At 42.9% G+C, this 18979-nt stretch overlaps 2 long non-coding RNA genes across 2 annotated transcripts; one reads left to right on the forward strand and one right to left on the reverse strand.

Moving 5' to 3' along the window:
- Positions 1 to 2495: 2495 nt before the first annotated feature.
- On the reverse strand, positions 2496 to 8271 carry LOC116084765. The gene is made up of 2 exons (XR_004116253.1): positions 8094 to 8271; positions 2496 to 2594 (listed from the first exon to the last, which is right to left on the reverse strand). It is a non-coding gene; the product is annotated as an uncharacterized LOC116084765 (long non-coding RNA).
- On the forward strand, positions 5555 to 18243 carry LOC116084766. The gene is made up of 2 exons (XR_004116254.1): positions 5555 to 5752; positions 18144 to 18243. It is a non-coding gene; the product is annotated as an uncharacterized LOC116084766 (long non-coding RNA).
- The last annotated feature ends 736 nt before the right edge of the window (positions 18244 to 18979 follow it).

Here is an 18979-nt window from a genome sequence, read left to right on the forward strand (position 1 = left end):
GGTGTAGTTTCCCTCCTTGTGTTGGAGTTTTCCATTCATTATCCTTTGAAGGACTGGATTTGTGAAGAGATATTGTGAAATATGTTTTTGTCATGGAATATCTTGGTTTCTCAATCTATGTTTATTGAGAGTTTTGCTGTGTATAGTGGCATAGGCTGGCATTTGTGTTCTTTTAGGGTCTGTATGATGTCTGACAAGGGTCTTCTGGCTTTCATAGTCTCTGGTGAGAAGTCTGGTGTAATTCTAATAGATTTGCCTTTGTATGTTACTTGACCTTTATTCCGTTACTGCTTTTAATATTCTTTCTTTGTTTTTTTGCATCTTGTGTCTTGATTATTATGTGATGGGAGATATTTCTTTTCTGGTCCAATCTATTTGGTGTTCTGTAGGCTTCTTGTATATTCATGGGCATCTCTTTCTTTAGGTTAGTTTTCTTCTATAATTTTGTGAAGATATTTCCTGGCTCTTTAAGTTGAAAATCCTCCCTCTCTTCTCTTACCTATTATCCTTAGGTTTGGTCTTCTCATTGTGTCCTGGATTTCCTGGATGTTTTGGGTTAGGAGCTTTTTGCATTTTGAATTTTCTTTGACAGTAATGTCAATGTTTTCTTTGGTATCTTATGTTCCTGAGATTCTCTCTTCTATTTCTTGTATTCTGTTGGTGATGCTTACATCTATAACTCCTGACCTCTTTCCTAGGTTTTCTATCTCCAGAGTTCTTTCCCTTTGTGATTTCTTTATTGTTTTTACTTCCATTTTTAGATCCTCGATGGTTTTGTTCAATTCCTTTACCTGTTTGGCTGTGTTTTCCTATAATTCTTTAAGGGTTTTTTATGTTTTCTCTTTATGAGCTTCTACCTGTTTACCTGTGTTCTCCTGTATTTCTTTTAGGGAGTTATTTATATCCTTCTTAAAATTCTCTTTCAGCCTCATGTGATGTGATTTTAAATCCACATCTTGCCTTTCCAGTGTATTGGGGTATCCAGGACTTTCTGTGGAGTACTGGGTTCTGATGATGCCAAGTAGTCTTGGTTTCTGTTGGTAAGATTCTTGAGTTTGCCTTTTACCATCTGGTTATCTCTGATGTTAGATGTCCTTGCTGTCTCTGGCTTTATTTTTTATTTACTTTCTGTATGTTAGTACACTGTCACTATCTTCAGACACAGCTGAAGAGGGCATCAGGTCCCATTACAGATGGTTGTGAGCCACCATGTGGTTGCTGGGGATTGAACTTTGAACTTCAGAAGAGCTGTCAGTCTCTTAACCACTGAGCCATCTCTCCAGCCCCATACTTCTAAATTTTTAACCAAAGAGAGATGAAAGTATGAAGAAAACTTTTATAGGCAACCATGCCTATTGTCTTATTACCAAGAATTAAAAACTGTTAGCAGTTACCATGTTCTTTTCTTACCATTTACAAAGAGATCAAACAATACAGACATATTTAAGGCTCTTTAGCCAGTGTGTCTAACCTAATTCCTTTCTTTATGGCCCTTCCCTGAGGCAATTATTGCTCATTAAATATTTAATCTTTCAGACCATTTAAAGCATGTTTCATACAAAAAAGCATTAATTTTGATTCTTGCCTTTTTTTCCCCTTCATTTTTGTTTCAAGCTCCATTCGTGCTGATAGATCAGCTCATTCATTTTGACTGTTGCATAAAATCCCATTTTATGATATGACATTTTATTTATCTGTTTCTTTATTGATGGTTATGTAGGTTATTTCTGCTTTTATGCCACCAAAAATGATGTTGCCATCAGGATCCCTACTCTTAATTGTGTAGGCCAGCAATATCCATTTTCCTTGATGACAAAGGAGTCATATAGGAGAGTCAGGGTATTCATCAAGGACAAACACAATGGTGTAACAAGGAAAAAACACACTACAGAACAAGGTAAAACAGATTTCTTAGGCTTTACCGGTGAAGATTCTCACTCAGAAGGCCAGGTAATTCATGGGAAGGATGTTTTTTGATGATGGTTGCCCTGCTGACTCTCCCTATCCTCAAGTACTGGTTTAGTATATCTTTTGGGATCACCTCAAATGTAGCTCACTCATGGAGGAGATATCTTCTACATATTGTAATATAAGAACAGAGGCTTTAGAGTTCCTTCTCTCCCAGGGCTTGCTTTTAATCGTGGAGAAAAACCAACTTACAAGAGCAAACCACTTGAAACTAAGGCCATGGGAGAGTTAGTAATAGAGCTTGGGTTTTGTTGATGATCTCCTGACTTCTGAGCCATTGTTCCTACTTGAAAACCACCAGACAATCTTCTGTTTCCACAAATAAAGCTAACTCCTCCCATCTCTAAGAAATAGTTGCTAGGAAATCATCCCACTACGATGGATATATAATAACCCTGATGTCATTCTTTACTAAGAAAGAGGTTCAACAGAGTTGACCAAAGTGCTTGAGACTATTCAACATCTATCGGTTGCACAGAGCTTTCTCCCTAGCCTTTGTTAACAGACCACATACCTATTTCTCAAGCCTCTGTGGCTAATGGATTTTATTTTATTTTTTTTATGCTGATGACTCCCCAGTCACAAAAGCTTTGAAGGTGCCAGGGACTTCGAAGCCTGGCTCTGACCTGCAAAGGAGAGGAACTATTTTTAAAAAGCCAAGAAAGAAGATATTGCATTTGAGTGGAAATCTTTTTGAGCTTTTATGACAGCCCCTTGGAAGGAAATTTTTTTGAGTTGAGTGTATTGATATAAATTCAGTGCCCAAGCCTAGTTCTGCTTTTTCAGAGGGCAAAAGCCCTTTCAGCATTGTTGTTTCTATATGTTTAGTCATCTATACCACTGGCCTCTCAGACAAAGTAATTCTGTAGTTAGTGGCAATGATCTTTTATATCATTTGATGTCTGAAGAACAGGGACTGAGTCCTGGCTCTGCTGCATTCTTGCTGTGTGACCATTGTACTTCCTCCTGTGTCATCACAGTTTCCTAGGTCTAAATGGGCAATACTTGGATCAGCTCCTCAAGGGCACTGACTGGTCTTCCTCCTTTCCTCTGTTATGGGGCAGGCACAGTGCTGGAAATTGGGAATGTGAAGTAAGGTAGGGTCTCTGCTCGGCTGATGCTTACAGTGTACTGAGAGAGACAACCAATCAGTCACATCAGTATGTCACTCCAAATGAGTGGCTGCCTTAGGAACTTAGAGTGTATACAGTTCTATGAGAGAATACAGAATTCTTCCTTATTGTCAGGGATGCCTTAAACAGTAGACAGAACTGAACTCAAACTCCATGATGTTTTTATCCTGTATAATTATGCACACATTTAATACTTTTCCACCTTAACTGTTTATCACACATGCAACCATATGTTTGCCGTTTGATACCCATCAGCAAAACTCATAATTTTTCCTTATTATAATGTTAGTGAGCTCAGCATGTGAATTTTTCATTATTAATCAAGAATGGGCCTGATTCTATTTAAAGGAAGTACTATATGACTTTTTTTCCACATTCAAGTTGCCAATATCTTGATTTTGGGGGCCTTTCCTAATGCAAGTGGTTTCTTGAAGATCAGCAATGCAATGAAGCAACAGTTGACCTAATAATTGGATGGCTGCTAAAAGACTAAAGAGTAGATAGCACATAAACTCTAGACACATGGGTTGAAGGTATGCCTCAACTTACCATTTAGAACAGCATGCAATTTAAAATCCATAAACTTTATTGCTGAAATTTTCCATTTAGTATTTTGGATTCTGGGGAACTGAAACCTCTCTCTCTCTCTCTCTCTCTCTCTCTCTCTCTCTTTCTCTCTCTCTCTGTCTCTATCTCTCTCACACACACAGAGAGAGAGATACAGAGAGAGAGAGAGAGAGAGAGAGAGAGAGAGAGAGAGAGGAAAGAGAGAGAGAGAAAGGGAGAGAGAAAGAGAGAGGACTGCAGAGGAGGGGGAGTTATGTATCACCAAAGGATCAGACCCACCTGAAAAGGCAGAGGGAAGATGGACAGGAAAACATTTTAGGGAAAGTTCCCCCAAAGAAAAATAATCAAGAATAGGTCAGGATGACCTCACAGTTCAGAGTGAGATTAACATATTCCTGTCCCTTTAGGAAGAACAGCATGTGCAATGTCCCCGGGTGGGAGTAATGTGCAGAACAATTCAGTCAATGAAAAATGCTGATGTGCCTGAAGTTAAACAAGTGCTGGAAGAGAGGATGATGGTGCAGGGGGAGTCTGGAAAAGCAGGCAAGAACCAGACCAGGCAGAGGCTTGCAGGTGGCAGCAGCCCTGGATGTGTATACTGAGAGCAAAGGGAGGCAGCTCTGAAAGTTGGTGTACACACATTGTGAGCTCATGCATGTGCACATGCTTTGTCCAGATGCCCTGAGTCAAAGAGTAATCAGAGTGCATGTTTAGAGCTAAACCACAGTTGAAGCAAGAGCTTTCAATTTGTTGGCCTAGGTTGACCACCTGGAAGGCACTGGGAGGTGAGGAGTGAGGACAGGGACAACTTTCTTGGTTTCTGGTTCATGGGGCAGGCTTCATGGTGGTGGCATTGTTCATTCTCTGAGACAGAACTAGGGAGGACAGTGCAGTTTTCAGGGAAGGTCACAAGTTGAGTATCAATGTGTTGAATTTAAGCCTCTCAGTTTCACTCATTTTTTTATTATATAAATTTAAATCAGTGGAATTGAAGTGGGTGGGATAATCCCTCCCCTCTACTTGTCTCTTCTGACAGAGCTTCTCACCCAGTACCACATAAAGAAAGATAGAAAGAAGGAAAGAGAAGAAAAGAATAGAAAAGAAAAAAGAAAAGAAAAGAAAAGGTTTTTGCCTAAGTATTGATTCCACAGATTAAAATATTGGTCTGAAACTTAGAAGTGGGACCTAAGCAGGAGATACGAGTCTGCGAGCTAGCTAATGCAGTGTCGTTATAAGCATGGCTGAGAGTCCTTGGAAAGAAAGTGTGTACTGAGAAACGGACAGTTAGGAAGAAGGCCAAGACAGTACTGCTTATTAAAGTCAGGAAATAAGAGTATTTCACAGAGGCTTCAGTGCTTTAGAGAGGTAAAGCAAGGTGTCTGTTGGGGGTAATGGTAGCCTTGGTATCACTGGGAACCTCTACAACATCCATGTGAACATAACCCATCACTTACATTTTCTATGTAAGGCCAGGACTGGAGAGATGGCTCAGTGGTTAAGAGCAATGGCTGCTTTTTCAGAGATCCTGAGTTCAGTTCTCAGCAACAGCATGGTGGCTCACAACTATTAGTAATGGGATCAGATGCCTTTTTCTGATGTGTCTGAAGACAGTGACAATATACTCACATACATAAAATAAATAAATCTTAAAAAAAAATAACTTGGAGGCACATCCAGCCTGTGTAACTTGTCCAAGGTGTAATTTGAGAAGAGAAACTATAGCTTCAAATCTTGCATCATCAACCACTGCTGTATATCGACCCTCTAAGCTACCCACAAGCCATTGCTAACTTTCCTAAAAGTGGCTTAGTTAGCATGCATTGGGATGAAGCTAGTTTGAACTTCCTCCGGGCCTTTCACCTTCTGCCTTCTGCTGCAGATTTCTGTGCCATGAGCCTGAGGTCTGTGTTAGTTACTTTATTGCCTTGATAAAGCACCAGGACCAAAGCAAGTCACAGAAGTAAGCGTTTGTTTGGGCTCATGGTTCCAGAAGGATCAGAAGCAATAGTCATGGACGCCAGAGCAGCAAGCTGAGTGGTCACCGCTTGAACCATAAGCACGAAGCAGAGAGAACTGGAAATGGAGTAAGTCTTTAAAGGCTCAAAGCCCACCCCTCCTAGGCCTCTAAAGAGTTAGGTTGGATGCAAGGTGTTCAGTACTCAGTCTTCAAAGTCTCAACAGGGCAACGACTTGGGACTTGTTTGCTGATCCACACTAACTCATGGGGGGAACTTGTGAGGTAGATTTTAGTAAATCTATAGCCATAGTAAGGCTTTATATTTTGTTCTTTTTTTATTTTCTTAGTTTGTATATATGTTCTGGAATAATTATGAACAGTTCTTCCACTTACTCAAAAGTTTCTCAGTCTAGATGGTTAATTGCATGCACTCTTGTGAAGGTAAGGGTAGAGTGCCCAGTTACTCAGCAAGACATTGATCTAGGTGGTGGTGGGAGGGTATTTTGTAAAGGTGACTCAAGTCTACAAATGGTGTATTATAAGTAAGTTTATCTTAGATAATTGGGCTGGCTTAATTTAATTAGATGAAATACTTTAGAAGCAGAAGTCAGGTTTCAAAGAAGAAGCAATTCTGCCCATGGACAAAAAGGGCTGGCCCATGTCCAAATGTCCTCACCTAGTCTTTGGGGGGTGGGAAGGTCTGCCCTGTGGGGATGATGAAGTCTTGGTGCTCAGATGGTTGAAGGCTGAACACCTTGCTTTTGTAGTAACTTCAGAGTAAAGAATTGTCTTACCTAGATGTCTAGTGGTACACAGGGATGCTGTGGGTCTGAATCCCACAGAATGATAAGAAGAAAGAGTGGTAGGGAAGTTAGGAGACCTGGCAGAGGACTGCTGAGATGAAGGGCCTTGGGGGTGGGGAGGGTTGAGAGGGAATTGGATAAAGGAAAGCACTTCAAGGAAGTGCACCAAATGGAGGTCCTGATGAGGATGAAAACAGTCCTATGGGGATCTGTGAACAGAGAAGCTTGTCAACTTGGAGCATGGGATTGGAGTGACAGATTTTGAGGATGATGCTGTTTCCATTGACAACAATGTCTATATGCAGTGTCTATATGCAGGATATGGGTGGTAGGCAAAAGGACTTGGTAAGTGTCTGTACAGACAGATATTATGGAGCAGAAGATAAATCTAAGGTTGTGAGAAGATGAAAGGATGGACAGAGATGTTCTCTCGAAGTATCTAGCAGGAAGAATCCTACATGACTATCCAGGGCCTCTATTTGCCAGGAGCGAGACAAAGCAGATTTCTCCCCATCTCATTTCCAGTGGTAGGAAGTGTGTGCAGGAGTGTGGGCTTCACCTATTCCATGTCTATGGCTATAATATACATGTATATATGTATTTATATGTACATAAATGTATTTCTAGATATATGTATATATGTGTATATATGTTTTGATAAGCCTCTCTCTACATATCTATGTGTGTATATACATATACATATACACATACACATACATGTATATATATATATATATATATATATATATATATATATATATATATATATATATATATATATACATGCACGTTCTGCCCTGCTGCTCTTGACTGTGTCTTCTGCCTTTGGATGCTAGGCTTTAGGGATGCACAGAGACATTGCTCAGGGGATGGGAAAATGCAGTCTGAGATGCTGGGGGCTGAAGTTGGGGTTCCCCAGCCCTTAGACATCTACTCATTGCTAGAGTGCCCTACGGAGGAGTTGGGGGTCCATGGCCCTCGATGAGGCTGAGATCATTGGGGGGGCTCATGGACTGAGGACTATAATGAGCCTGGGGCTGGGGAAATAGGAGCTCCAGCTTAGCTCATCCACAAAAGTAGTGGTGGTTGTATGGGGGTGCAGATGGGAGGTTCTATGGGAGATTTAGGCAGTAGCTCTGTGGGTGAAGGCCTTCTCCATACTCCCCATGGTAATTCTTGATGAAAGAGACAGTCCTTGGTTTCAAAGTGTTTATTGGTGGTTCATCGTGGAAAATGGATGACTACCAACTTTTCAGGATGAACCAGAGATTAAATAACTTCTTCAGGGTGGAATATCTGGGAAGGGGAGCTTATTGGCTAAGCCCCCCAGGCTTCTGGATAGCTCGTTATCATGGAGAACTTTGTTTTGGGCTATGTGAATGGACTGTTGTGGGGAGCAAGGCATGAGTTCCAGGCCTGGAATCTGGCGGGGAGCAGGGGAGGTGCTTCCTGACTCAGGAGTGTGTTCCTGAATTTCTGGGGTCTCAGAACTGCTCTACCTTACCAAGTTTCTTGGGATGTTCCATCCTCTCTCTCTCTCTCTCTCTCTCTCTCTCTCTCTCTCTCTCTCTCTCTCTCTCTCTCACACACACACACACACACACACACACACACACACACACACACATGCACACACGTATATATGTATATATGTGGGGGACTTACCCAAAGCAGTGAATGGAACCAAGAATCAGCAAAGCAGAAGTCACCATCAGATTTTTCTCTGGGTAGCCTAACATCACTCAACATTATGTACAATGTCAAAGTCAAATGAGCATCCAAACCATAAAAACCCAACCTGTAGCCACAGCTGGAATGATTCTGGTCTGTGTGACTTCTTTCTGTCTTTTCAACTACACAAATTTAATAATGTCTTTAGAATTATCCTTTATTGGTCATGGGATGACAGAAGCTGTGTGATGTCATAGAGGTACCAAGGACAAGTATGGACACAGTCAATAGAAATTCAAGGAATTTGAAGCACATTAAGGCTCTTCAGAGGAAATGCGTCCCCCCACCCTATTGTACTAAAAAAGCTTTTACTTGGAAGACAAAGTGACATGTTCTTTGTGCCTCTTTCTTCCTTTCTCCTCTGACTGCTCCTCTGTAAGCTTCATATATTTAACTAGAGCACTACTGTCCATTTGGACTACTGCCTCCGCCAGGATTCCTCTGAGGGATGATTAGGTGATGTGTTTCATGAGTGTATCACAGAGAGTCTAAACATCATTGTAAAAACATTTGCTCCATGGCAATTTAATCCATTAAGGACAGTACCTTTACCTCTTAGCTAAGGAACTAGGTGTGATGAAGGCCAGACTGAAATGAGATCACACAGCAAGTGGGTGGCAGAGATCAGCTATCAAGTTGCAGGTGTCACTTAGTAATTATGATGTTTAAGACGTTTACTACAGTCCAGAGGCTTGCATGGCTTATTTTAAGTATTCCTTATAACCATCTTATTCTTCCATTTCATCAGCACCATGCTCACCTGCGTATACAGGACAAGATGCTGATAGGAATGTCATCCTTCCCCCCCCCCCCCCCCCCGGAGGTAGATAATTGGCAGGTGATAGGATTGGCACTCAGTGTGCCTGGCTCCTCCGCTGGCGTAGTAAGCTCCCATTGTGCTCTGCCCTGCTCCATGCTGCTTCCTTGTTCTATTTTTTCTGCAAATCCATGGCAATTCACCTCTGCCAGATATGCTATGTTGGGATGAGAGTTCTAACAGTCTGCAAGGTGCGAGAGAAACTGACAAAACTGATGGACCATGAAGACTATAAGGTTTTTCAGGTTGTAACCCAGATCCACCCTACTGCTGCATGTGAGAACCTTCTACAGACTGTCGAATGGGGTGGTAGTCTCACACAGCTCTCCTGTTGGGACCTGGTGATGGGCATAGAATAAACTGGGGTTTGTTTAGATGGTCGATGCTTGTGAATAATCGCCAAGGTCTGTCATTTTAGAAAGATTCTTTGGAATCAAACCAGGAGGGTGGAGAAAACTTGATCCTGTTTTCCTTTCCACTTGCTAGACTCTGGAAAACAATAGTGTCTAGAATTACATCCTGTGCGGTGGATAGAGGCTGATGACTATTATCCTTAGCTGACAGAATACAAACAGAAAGAAGGCAAGTACTCGGCTGTCTGTTGACTGAAGAGGAGCAATCAGTATGTATTTTAAGAGGGATGACCTAGATTTTTATTATGCCCCAGTCATTATTATTTTATTATTGCCCCAGTGAAAGTAAAGACTTTCACTGTCCCAGCCAAGAGCCAGCTGCACCATAGCAAGAGAAGGGGGTAACCCGTGAATACTTGGGCCAGTTATCAAAAGTGAGATATAGTGTATGAAATGAATGAAATCTGTCAAGGAAATCTGGGTTTGGGGTGTGGTGTTGTAGTTTCCTATGTGTAGTTCTAGTGTTCCAGTAAGTGTCTTTCCTGAGAATCACCTAGAAGCTTGAAACTTTCTGTCTCTCCTCCTCTTCTTCCTCTTCCTCCTCCTCCTCCTCTTCTTCTTCCTCCTCCTCCTATTCCTCCTCCTCCTTCTCTTCCTCCTCTCTCTCTCTGGTTTGCTTCTCTGTCTCATCTATGTGTGTTACCTCTCTCTCCCCCTCCCTCCCTCCTCCTTCCCTCCCTTTCCTTTTCCTTTACTCTTTCCCTTTCTCTCTCTCTCTCCTCTCTCTCTCTCTCTCTCTCTCTCTCTCTCTCTCTCTCTCTCTCTCTCTTCATACTTAAGAGTCAGACTAAGACCCTTGCACATACTAGGTGAGCACTCTACCATTGAACTTATGCCATAGCCTTGAGACTTTGTGATGGGTACACTGACTTTCGTCCCGGATAAGCCAGGCTGGAGGAGAGCCTCTCCTGCTGGCTGAGAAGTAGCTTCAGAGGTTTGTGCTGCCCTGAACTGCAAGGGTAGAGTTCTACTGAGATGGTTAACAAAGTCTCATGATCACAGCTCTCCAACACTGCTACTCAGAAAGACATAATGCAGAAAGATAATTTAAAAATGTAATTACTATATGGCTTCATAACCACACACACACACACACACACACACACACACATACAAATTCACAAGTAGAAAGAAATATCCTCACAGTGCTGTCATCTCAGAAAATTAATCAAATTCACCTTGTGAAAACTCTTAAGATTTTTCACATTTTTATGTCATTATACTCTTAGATAAAATACAGTTTAGAGTTAGTTTTCTTGTATGTTTGTGTAGTGTTTTCCTTTCAATTATGAAATTTCCCTATTTGCTTACTTTCTGTGATGGAACATGTCTCTGTTTTGTTTCCATGGACTTTTCTTCTCTCAAAGTCCTCCAGAATTTTGGGAACAATCTTCTTTGCTATCATTTCTAATCTCCAAATCCATTAAATGTATTATAAAATGTGATCTACCTGATACCACTGTAGTATGAGAGAAATGAATCTATGTATCACCAAGAAATTCTTGATTACTCTCTTGTAATATTTAATTAAGTTTTCATATCTCTGCCAAAGCTTTATATTTATAAAAACAATGATTCTTCACTGTGAATGATATTTTATCCTGGGAGGGGTATCTGTCTAGTCTGGTAATAATTTTAGTTGTAATTGTGACTAGTGGACACTGCCGCCAACATCTACTGGGTACAACCAAGAGATGCTTCTACACAACCTACAATGCACAGCATGGCACTCACTGAGGGAGTTAGTTATCCATCTCCAAATGTCAAGGATACTGAGGATAAATTACTGACAGTGTATGCACAATAATGTATGTATGTCAATGTACACAATCTACAATGCACAGGATGGTACTCACTGAGGGAATTAATTATCTAGCTCCAAATGTCAATGATACTGTGTACTGAGTTACTTTCTATTTGAGTACTAGTTACTATGTAAACTGGTGACTTCATAGTTCCACAAGCAGATGTCTATTTTACTTCTGGAGCCTCTGCTCCCTTTGGTAGACAGGGTTATTTGCTGACATCCTGGTATTGTGGTGAGAATCTAATAAGTCAAGTTTTATCTTGCTTAAAAGGCTTATCCTCATGTGAAGGGGGTTGAGTAAGGGACATCTAACACAAGGATGTTGGAAAAAGTCATATGAAAACCTACTATTTTATAACTTCATATATTGTATATTAATTGAATTATAGTATACAAGGGATTTATATTCATCCCAGAAACTACAGATTGCTAATTAAAAAGCTCAGGCATGGTATATCTCCCCTTGAGTTGTTGGCCTAAAGTATCCCAAAAGCCTGTCCTCTGCTCCAAAACAATACATGCTGTTGCCTCTGCCCTCGGTTGCTCACTAGAACTTGATGGTAAGACCCCAGTGTTGAAGACACCACACACGTTAGTCACACAGGAGAAGCAGAACGAAGTGGCCTTTGAGCAGGAAGTTTCCTTCCTTCTGGGTAAGTTTCTTAATACTGGAAGGTGCTATGCCACCTACTGGGCATGGGGAGTCATCAACAATTTTACCCAACAGTGAATCCTATGAACTTCAATAATGGCTGACATGGCCAGACACGCCCATGGGTATAATTGTGGCGTTAATATTATGGGTGTAGTCAACTGTTTTCTGACTGGATTTAATGCCTGTCCACAGAAGGTAACACGGCAAGTCTGGTCAAGCACTCTTGGTTAAAGAGCTCACAGGCCCCAGGGGATAACCCGAAATCATTCTGCTTAAATGCATATAGTATCAAACTGCTTTCTAATTCATGTGTCTACTTTAAAGTTAGTTCTGGTCTCAGACCTCATCAAAGAAGTTTCTCTGTGCAGTGGACACTGGGTAATTCAGGAGTGCACAACTGCTGAAGGTATAAACTGTCTGTAGAATGCTCAGGCACAAATGGGACCCCACCCCCTCACCCCAGGTTCAGGTACCATTGCTGAAGAGGGGGTAAAAAAGGTGTAAGCTTAGATGTTGGGGACGACTGTAGTTAAAAAGTGTCTGGTTATGATGGGACTTCTGCCCTGTGAGCTCACAGTCGCTGTGGCTGCCTGAAAGGTAACTGCACACACAGTAAGCCGCTCAACATTCTTGCCTGGGATGGGAACACGGTTCATGAGCCTCTAACTGCAGAGCTACAGACAGTTGATGGCTAGGGTAGGGAAAATTAGTTTTCTTTACAGGCGTGGCTCTTGCTAGACTGGACACCTTCCAGGAGATGTCCCCACATGCAGGAGTGTGTGAGGGGCACATATTGAAGTTGGGGAATTATTATGAGAGAAAAAAAGAGAGGACACCAAGTGCCTTCCTCTTCTCTCTCCCTTCCTCCCCCTCTCTCCCTTCCTTCCTTCCTTCCTTCCTTCCTTCCTTCCTTCCTTCCTTCCTTCCTTCCTTCCTTCCTTCCTTCCTGTCTTTCTCTTTCTTTCTTTCTTTCTTTCTTTCTTTCTTTCTTTCTTTCTTTCTTTCTTTCTTCTTTCTTTCTGTCTTTCAAAAGAGAGACCCCACCAAGAGGAGGGGTTGAAGGATGAATATGATCAAAACACAAAGAATTAATTAAAATAATTTAAAGATTTACTCTGGGTTAGCAAAGACAACTGCTAGGCACCATCTGACTGCTCTGAGAGTAGGAATCATCCTCCGACCAGGTGCCAGCTTTCCTACAAACAGTGCCTGACTGTGGTTCCAGGTGCTAAAGTATAGATGAATGAGGCCTTCAGGCAATAGAGTATGGTGGTGGATGCTCAGCAGAAAGGCGGGTTTCCATTTGGCGAGTCAGTCTGGGCTGTTCCCAGCTCGCTCTGCAGCCTAGCCCACACTTCTTATTCATGTTTTCTGTGTAAATTTCCCACTGCTGTCTTGTGTGCTGTCTGTTTTTCTTATTTTCTGAGTTGACTCCTGTCTCCCGTGGGGGCAGGTTTTCAGTATGTTTTGTTTACTGCTATTTTTCAGCATCCAGAATGGTGCCTGGTCCATCAAAAAGCATTTTATTTTTTTGCCAGTTTAAAGAAAAACAACAAACCAGAATGGGCAGTTTACAAGCGCACACAGAGTTGTTATTCTAGAGCCTCATCACACCTACTCATTCCCAGGGGAGAAGAACCCAGAGAGGAGAGGGAGTCCCAGGCAACTGCAGTCTGCCCTCCACAGCAGATGGTGGAGAGAGAGATCCTCAGAGCGAGGCACAGATGGGAACAGGTCGTCAGTCTTATGCAGTCATTATTAGATGTCACTTCACTCTGGGAGGCTGTGCCCAGTGTCCAGGGGGTTTTGTTGAAATGTCCTTGCACGGCCTCTTGGAGGCTATTGGACTTCCCTTGCAGCCTCATCCAAAATATGGCAAACTTGTTGGCCAGATGTCTTATTGCCAGCCTTGGGGCTTTTCCCTTGGACCACTTACATACCCTCAAACCAGAATCAGTAACCACATTGTAGGCAGGACACATTTGAGGGTCCATAGTCATGTTTAATATACTGTTCCTAAGTATGTGTGTTCCGGACTCCTTGAAAACAAGAGCTCTAACAATTTCTGAGCTCATGGAACCACATCTTTATGCAAACATCACCCCACCAAGTAAATAGGGGTTGTGGGGACAGGGTGGGGAGAGGTGATCTGGAATTCTTTAAGAGCCCAATGACAGCCCTGCTGTAGGCCTCGGCAGCCCTGCAGTTGGCAGCTTTGGAGAGCAGCATTATGTCTCATGTCGCTCAAGGCAGGTGAGCCACAGCCACGTCTCACTGGCTGCTGCTGCAGCTCTAGCTGAGATCAGGTGGCCCTGCCTGCCTCGCCTTGGCAGCTTGAGTTCTTGAAAGGCTGGTGACGGGGGCAATCATCTGTACTTGGCATAGCAAATCCAAACACACTCTGAAAGGCACAGCTGGGCCAAGCTCAGCAACTTTATTCATTAGGCAGTTAATCTCGAGGCTGTCAGCTTAGGCCACAAGGGCAGGCTCAGGCAGTGAAGTAGTGTTCGCAACAATTCAATCCTGTGTCACAAATACTACCGAGCCTGTGCTGTGCATCCAAGAGCTCAAGTTCTAGTCGCTCTAGGAGCCACAATAGAGAAAATGAAGGACAGCTTAAATTCAAAGTTGGATTCCAGACTATTCATTTGAACAGTTGGGACAAACAGGATGAAAGCTAACGTTCGAAGAGACTTTCTCTCTCCTCTTCCCTTTTTTGTCTTCTTTCTGTGTAACAGGTGAAAAAAAAAGAATCTCTTCTTTGAGAATGTTCTCCCCTGACTTCTCAGAACCTGTGAAATTACTACCTTGGCAAAATGTTGGCCAAAGACACTTAGGGGATGAGGCTCAGCTAAGGATGTAGAGATTGCTCCGGACCATGCTGGGAATCCGTAGTGATGTTGTAAGGGAGAGACTGGAGGCCCACATTGGAATCAGAGTGGAAGACACTATTGGCTTAAAGACAGAGGATGGGGTCCAAATGTAGGTTCTAGGTAGCCTTTGGAAGCTGGGGAAGGCAAAGTAGCAGATTCTTCCCATGAGCCTTCAGGAGGGGCACAGCCTGCTGGTAACCATGGACTCCTGACCTCCAGAGCCACATGATGTCAGGGTGTTTCCAGACCAACTAATTCTGTGATGATCCACTATGGCAGCAGTGGGAAATAAACATACCCATATTCTCTTTTCTTCCCTCTCTCTGATTCTCTCCCCTCCCTCCCCCTTCCTTCCCTCCTCACCTCTCTTGCATCATTCTCTGCACTTCTCTCCTCTTCCTTCTTTTCTTCTCTTTTTCTTTTCCCTCCTCAGTTATAAAATTAATACCTGTTCATTCTGTGAACGTCAAACAATATGAAGAGGTACAAGTGCAAGAAGGATTTATCATATGCTCCTGATGCCCAGCTTGATGAGAGCACAGTAGATTACAGTTAGCCACTTGAGGTTGCAGCTTGGCTCTGCCACTGCCTACACAACGTCAGGCAATGACCTATTTATTTATTTATTTATTTATTTATTTATTTATTTATTTATGCCTTGGTTCATTCATCTTCAAAACAAGGGAAAGGATGCCTGCTTCACAGGACTACTATTTTATTAGTGCTTGGAAGAGTTAGTGGTAGAAAGCACTCACTGGATGGCAGCTATTAGGATAGTCTAAGCCTTATTCTATTTTATGACACAGACAGATCAACTTAGACAAACAGTACATTGGGGATTCTTTTTACTAAGGTAATATGATTTCATGAATACTATTGGACATGGGAGGGAGGGATAAAGATATAGATATAGATACAGATACAGATATGGCTATGGATATATATATATATATATATATATATATATATATACAGATACAGATATAGATATGGATATAGATATATAGGTAGATACTCAAATTATCAAGGACACTAGCTGTTGGGTGAAGGTGTGCTGGGGTTTTGTCATCAAGAACTGAAGGACTGAAGAATTAGTATTACCCCTCAGGAGCCCACTGAGGCCACAGAGGCAGAGTGAGGTTGATGTGGAGTAAAGTATGGGCAAGAAAGCAATGGTAACATGAGCTGAGAGAATGTCTTGAGGGAGGGAGTCAGGGGGAGAGAGAGGGTGGAGGGCGGGAGAGAGAGAGAGAGAGAGAGAGAGAGAGAGAGAGAGAGAGAGAGAGAACAAACTAGGGTCACAGCAGGCTGGCCTCAAAGTTTTTATGTCGTCTGACTTGACTTGAGCTTGAGCTTGACCTCATGACCCTATTGCCTATACTTCTCAAGTGCTGAGATTTCAGGTGTAGATTACCATGCCTAGTTTATGTGGTTCTGGGGATGGAATCACAGATTTGTACAAGCTAGGTAAGCACTCTACCACGTGAGTCCTATCTAAGTCCACAACTGAATAATTTCTTGAACTACTGAATAGACAGGGCAGGAAGGAAGTAGTTACTGAGATGCCACACTCTGGTACCTGATACTTGTGGTGGCTAGTATTATCTCAATTGGATACAACCTAGAGTCACCATTGTTACCTCATTTGAGAAAATGTTCCTACCAGATTGGCCCGTGGGCAAGCCTGTAGTATTTTTTCCTTGACTGATAATTAATATAGAAATGTCCAGCTCTCAGTGGGTGGTGCCACTACTGGGCTAGTGTTCGTGTGCTGTAAGAAAGCTGGCTGAGCAAGCCTTGAGGAGTAAGCCAGTAAGCAGCTCTCTTTCATGGCCTCTGAATCAGCTCCTGCCTCCAAGTTCCTGCCTTGTCTGAGTTTCAGTCATAGCTTCCATCTAGAGACTGTGACCCAGTTTTATAGGTAAGCCAAAGAAGTCCCTTGCTCCTCAAGCTGCTTTCAGTCATGATGGCAATAAAAACCCTCAGCGAAGACACTGTGCTAGACTCTTAGGCATCATTCCTGACCTTCACTTTTGTTCTGGCTAATATGTAGTCAATACAATACTATCAATGAACTTTGCTAACAGCATCCAGAGTTTTTTATGCTCTCTTCATCATCTTTAATCTCTTAGGTATGGTGGTGAAGCATCTTATTTTTACAAAGGGCTCCCATATTTCCCCACCCCCAGCCTGGGTTGTGTTTTCCTGTCCAGCACTCCTTTTAAATACTTCTTACTGCCCTGTGACTATCCGTGTATTTCTACATTACTCTACATTTGTCTCATTATGTGTGTCTCTCTCTTTTACTAAGTTGTAGAGGCCTTAAGGGTAAGGCCTGGGTCTTACTGATTTGTGGTATTTTCAATGCTTATTCTATTGATCCTCTGGCATCCATAGTGGATGCTATTTTGAATGAGCTTGAATAGAACATGTAGGTGATAATGACCTGAGTTAGAAACATGGGTTAGAGCTCCAGTGGTACAAAGATGGAGTGTGGGTATCGTGGAGGGATGCTAGAAAAGGATCTACCAGGGGTCCTGACTGGGAAGGGTGCTGAAGATTCAGGGACTGAGGTACAGAATCCAGTGAAGTCAGCCAAGAAGGGGTTTTCAAGAGAGGTGGTTAGACACTCAGGCTGGTTACAAAGCAAGGAAGCCAGCATGACTTGAAGAGAAGGAGGATGGGTGTGACATCTGTTCTGGGTTGTTATCTTGACTATATCTGGAATCAACTAAAACCCAAGAGGCTGGGTACATCTGTGAGGGATTTTTTCCCCCTTAATTAAATCACTTGAAGTAGAAAGATTCACTTTTAAGCCAGATCTTTTGAGGTTTGTAGATCCACCTTTAATCTGGGCTGCACCTTCTGCTCGCAGCCTACATGAAGGATAGGAAAGAAGGAAGTCATAATCCCCTGTCTGCTTGCCCTGGTTCTCTCTGGCAAACCCATTCCTTCACTGGCATTAGAGCCTACTTGTCTGGGATTCCTTCATATACTGAAGACCAGCTGAGACATCCAGCCTCGTGGACCGGACAACTAGTGGATTCTGGAAATTTGTGTCAGTAGACAGGCATTGTTGGGCTAACTGGGTCATAGCCTGTAAGCCATTCTAACAAACCTCATGTGTATTCATTCCATAAGTTTTGCACCTTTATCCTGATCAATATGATGAGCAATGGAATCTAATGCTGCATGAAAGTCAGGTAGATGAGCATTATCTTATTTCTCATGTTATGAAAAAAAAATGCTGGGAGCACCTTTTAGTGGGGTGGGGAACTAGTGATTTCAGAAGCGTCAATCAGTCTATCCTGGCAGGAAAGGTGTGGCGGAGCACAGCAGCTCACAGCCTATGGACTGGAAGCAGAGAGAGAAATATGCCTGCATTAATAGATTTTTTTTCTCCTTTTTGTATCATCCAGGCTCTCAAGTGTGGCCTCACCCACGTTCAGGACAGGCCTTCCTCACTTGGATAATCCTCTCCCAGAAGTGCCCTCATGGATACACTAGAAGTATGCTTTACTGATTCCTTAGGCACGTCTCAGTTTAATCAAGTTGGTAGTCAAGATTAACCATCCCACAGAGGAAGGAAGACGCTTCTGTGGTGTTTGGGAGATCATTCCTGAACTTCGTGAGGGGAGGCAGTCAGGGGACAGTGGACAAAAGGGGGCGGGGCGGTGGGACTTTGGAAGCATCTGAGACCCAAGGTGCCTGGAAAGGGAAGAAAAGGAGGATGAGAAAAATAGCACCTGAGCAAATAGCAGGGTGACTGTCACTTGACTGCGGGTTGAGTGGGAGGGGCTGGGAAGTGGAAGCCATCATCAAGAGGTGGGGTGGAAGCCCCCTCCCCGCCCCCCCCCCCCCCCCGGGGAGGGGAAGGAAGGCAGCCTTTGTGAAAAAGAGAACTTCCTCACCAGGTGTGCCCTGCCAGTCTCCAGGGCACTTCCCTAGGAAGGGAGGAATCAGGCACAAGGATGACAGGTGGAAGCCAGCAGAACCATGCTGAGACAGCCACAGTGCTAGGAGTAGGTTTAGTATAGGCTGATGGCACCAACCACCCTGGGGACTTTCAGGAGGTACAGGGTACTCAAGTGATCTCACTTAACTAGTGATTGTCCCTGGTAAGGACTTGATTTTCTAGTCCCGTTGGACAGGAGCTTGAGGTAAGGAGCAGCAGGAGGAGGCGGGGCAAGGTTTGAAGACAACTTAGCTGTAGCCAGAAAAAGTACTGCAGTAAAAGTAGAGAGGGAGTTTCCCT

Source organism: Mastomys coucha, unplaced genomic scaffold (genome assembly GCF_008632895.1).
Source record: "Mastomys coucha isolate ucsf_1 unplaced genomic scaffold, UCSF_Mcou_1 pScaffold9, whole genome shotgun sequence".
In the NCBI taxonomy this organism is placed as follows: domain Eukaryota; kingdom Metazoa; phylum Chordata; class Mammalia; order Rodentia; family Muridae; genus Mastomys; species Mastomys coucha.